Here is a 4696-nt window from a genome sequence, read left to right as displayed (position 1 = left end):
ATTATTATTATTATTATTATTATTATTATTATTATTATTATTATTATTATTATTATTATTATTATTATTATTATTATTATTATTATTATTATTATTATTATTATTATTATTATTATTATTATTATTATTATTATTATTATTATTATTATTATTATTATTATTATTATTATTATTATTATTATTATTATTATTATTATTATTATTATTATTATTATTATTATTATTATTATTAAATAGATTTACAATTTTATATTTAGCCATTTAAACAGTTAAAAACTTGTGAAGAATGACCAAGAAATTAATAATTATAATTATAAAAAAATGTAATATATCTCGGCACAATCAAGCCTGTCAAAATACAAAAACAAATCGTATAAAAATTTTGCAAAAAAACCCATTTATTTTTAAGAAAGTGTTTAAAATGTAATATATCAATGTCAATGGCAGATTTCACTAACACTTTAAATAGTAGGAAAAAATAAAATAAACTAAATATTCAGAAATATTTACATAGAAAAAATAAATTTATTTTTTTTAAATAAAAGTTCATAATTCATAAAAGAAAAATGCATTTAGGGTTTGATATCTAAATGCAAAAACTTTCAAAGTTTTTCAAATTTCAAAATAATATCTGAATTATTCCAATTAATTCATTGTTAACTTATGTATTTAAAACTGAGCTTTCAAAATGTATCATATTATTAAGGTAAACAGATTAGTTTGATTCACAACTGACCCTGTCCAATTTTACTAACTCACTCATTTAAGAATTTAGTTCAAATAAAGACTTTCTAAAATAACTGAAGTAAATCCCGATGAACAAACCTGTTTCTGCCCGTGTTATCAGCAGCTGCGTGACGAAGACAAGAAGGAGCCACATGATCAGCAGGAGAGTGAAGAAGAAAAATGATAAGCTCAGCTTTATATTCAGACGTTCAGATGCGGAAAGGAACTCGAGTTGAGGTTTTAACACCCTTATCAGTCAAGTAAGATGGCCAACTATCTCAATCTCTTAGTGTTGCCTCATAGGTTAAAAAAAAAAAAACACTGTGCATGTTGTATATGTATGTACATATGTATGTTGTATATGAGTTTTACGTTTTTTCACCGTATACCTCTATTCATTGTATTGTAAATATTGAACTTATGTATTATGTGTGTTTTATGTCATAGATACATACAGTATATATGTGTACGTATGTATGTAGGTGTAGGTAAATTAATGTTGGATTGACTCACACACAGGTTTGGACTACAGACGTTTACATTTTTAATTCTAGCCTCAGCTTCTGAGAGGAGCAACATCCATGGAGACCAAGCCACAAACCTCAAAGGTTGCACTTTTGACAAGCCTCTTATCGCCATAGGAAATAGTAGCAAACAGGAAATGTGAAGAACTCGTTGACGTTTTGATTTTTATCGAAGTGTTCTGAAGTGCAGTTATAAGATTCTGAAATTCAGAAGAAGCCAATTCTTCTTCTTCAATCGGTTTAATGAACATACGTCTCCTGCAAAGTCGACCGAGAAAATGTATGGTTTACGCTTAAAGAGACAGGGAACTGGTGCTGATTTGTGTTGTGTAAAAAATGAAATGAAACTGCCCTTTAAAAGGATGTTTTATTAGTTCTAACTTTCTTCTTTAGATTCAATTTTTTTTTTTTCAATTTGGTACTTTCCTGGCTCTTACCTGTATCAGGGCCAAACATCTGGGTGGACTTGACTGTGGTCACAGGAAACCAAATCTGCAAACGTTACAGCTGATAACAGACACTGCTGCACTTTCTAGAGCTGGTTCTCACCGACACTACTGACATTAGTGGAAATAGCTAACATTTGCAATATATATTATATATATATATATACAGTATATATATACACATACATATATACATATATGTGTGTATATATATGTTTACATATATATGTTTTTTTTGCTGTAATGCTTGAATGATAACAAGCCTCCTGTCACTAGGTACTTTATTTTAGGGTACTGATTAAATGCTTGTAGCTCTATGCTACAATATGATTCATACTCTTACAGTATATGGTCACTACGACAAACTCAGAGTTATATAATTAATATTTAAAAAAACATTATTTTAATTGCTCATAATCTACCAGCTCTATTCTCGATAGTGTTTCAATTCGTGGGGGGGGGGACGTACGTGAAAACATTTCTGTCCCGAAGTTGGTGCATGACAGAAAATAATTGAGAACCACTAGGTTACAGCGTGTTGCAAATGTCTTATTCAGACCGTTTAAGAATTTTCCAGAGTTCAGTGAACATCTCATGCAGTTCAGCTGTAGATAATGGAAGAACAGGAGGTCCTCATTTCACAATGTCCTCGTGTTTACGTGGTCGTCTCCCATACATTTATGAAGAAAGTCTTGTTCTGAATCTACTGTCAAAAGGTAAATATATATATTTACTCACATTAACTGAACATATTTTGTTCAGCCTTTTTATTTTAGGGTACTGATTAAATGCTTGTAGCTCTATGCTACAATATGATTCATATTCTTACAGTATATGGTCACTACGACAAACTCAGAGTTATATAATTAATATTTTTTTAAAAAATATTTTAATTGCTCATAATCTACCAGCTCTACCTTTGTCATCTACTGGTAGACTATTTTTAAAATAACTAAAGGCGGGAAAGTGTGGCTTTTAGCACAGCAGATGGAGCTGTGACGTTTATCCACAAGATGGCGACAATTATTCAAAGTATTAAAATGAACGAGCACAGAAATGTTTGTTTAACTGTTTGTAACCATAACACAGAACTGAAAGCCTAAACTAGCCATAATGCAACCATTTTGAATGTAACAACTTTGCTAACACAGGACTACAAATCTAAAGGCATGAATTTAGCATGAATGAAATTAATCTTTATGCTCAATAAACAGGAATGGAGCCTTAAACCTTACATTAGCCAGTTCTAAATATGAACAGAATTTTTTCCACACCAGCTAATGTTTGAATTTGAACTTTGAACATTGATGGTTTCTCTGATTTTTTTTTTTTTTTTTGCAAAAAAAAAGAAAAAAAAGAAAATTGATTTACGAGGTAATCCTCACCTGTGATTTAAAGGCTGTTGCTTTATTTTTAATAAATCTCTCGGAAAAACAGACAGGTGTAAACATGTCGACTCTGCTCTGAGTTTTGTGTGTTTAAAGTGATAAGGTACCAGGGCTGCGCTGCACTTTATGAGATTTTATTGACACCATAGATTTCAGGATTGGTCACTGGAAGACCAGAGCTCTTTTCCGTGGGAATTCAGAATCCATGCAGTTCCCAATCCCATTCCTTATCTTTAGCGCATTGCCGTAGGATTGACGTAAAAACCAAAGACAACTTTATTATCTTCTCAATGAAATGTATCCCGTAACGCTCTTTTCAAGGAGAAATTTGAAAGACTTTTTATTTGGAAAACTCATATTACTTAACCTTAAAAAAAAAATCCAGAAAAGCTAGGCTATTACACCAAATGTCAAAGACGCCAAATATCAGCGACAATATGAATTACTTTTTGCCTGCGCTAAAATTGTATTCTCAAGTGTTTTCATCCAGAGTGGTCATTGTTAACACAGCACATCTAAACTTATAACACACATTTGTCCGAAGTGACCAGTAGGTGCTGGACATTTAAAGGAACAATGACATTAGTTTATTTAGGTTTTACTAAAAACACTTGAAGAACGTGTTTGGAAAACCCCTATGTCCTGATTCCAACAGGTGACAGTTAAGATTCCTATAAGCCAGGCTGCACCTGGGACACACACACACACGCACACACACAGATAAACACATACAGGTGACACCAAATACCTACCTCCACCTGTCAAAAACAAATCCTGCTTCTTTAAATCCTACCTCAGTCCAGTTCCGTTGATGTTTTTAGACCCAAAACAACTTCCCGTAAACCTGGGACCTAGGTGACATATTCCGGTGTTTCCCAAACTTTTTTTGTTGCGAGACGACCCAAAAAAAAAAAAGAAAAAAAGCTCTCTCGACCCACCTGAGGGTCGCGACCCAGTCTTTGGGAAACAATAATATATTCCATAATTAGAGTCAGAGATCTTTTTTGATACATATTTAAAGGATTAATTCACGTTTTCTTCCATTAAAAACTCTTGTTGGACAGTCCACACTATGAGCGCCCCCTGTTGCTAGAACCAGCCCGAGACTAGATTGTGAGGTTTGATCAGCTGGTCTGTGTTTGAATGACCGTCAACTTTGATAAGAATCGAACCCTTGTTGTGTTTTTATGTACAGACGTTTTAAGTCGTTTTTTCTTCTTTTCTTTTTTTTTTTTTTTTTGACTCCCCTGCTGCTGCGTGTGTGTGTGTGTGTCAGCCTGTGTGTGTCTGTGTCTGACAGTAACTGTGTGCAGGTGTGGCGTGTTAACAGTTAAAGCCAAACAATTTAAGAGCAGTGAACATACGCAAATCAGTAGTGTATATGCAGGCGGGAATTTCCCTAAAGTCTCCACTGCAGAGTGTGTGTGCGGGCGTGTCCGTGGTCGCGCGCCCGCGGGAGGCTGTGTGTATTTGTAAAATGATAACGGAGAGACCCATTAATCCTCCCGCCCCCACATCTATGCACCTTCATTTGTTTAAAAGATATTCTTATTGTATTAGCAGCAGCTGAGAACTCACATAAAAAAAAGATTTTGAAATATATATATATATA

Source organism: Cynoglossus semilaevis, chromosome 10 (genome assembly GCF_000523025.1).
Source record: "Cynoglossus semilaevis isolate Cse_v1.0 chromosome 10, Cse_v1.0, whole genome shotgun sequence".
Lineage (NCBI taxonomy): Eukaryota > Metazoa > Chordata > Actinopteri > Pleuronectiformes > Cynoglossidae > Cynoglossus > Cynoglossus semilaevis.
The sequence above is the reverse complement of the archived record's forward strand: the minus strand, read 5'-3'. Positions refer to the sequence as shown.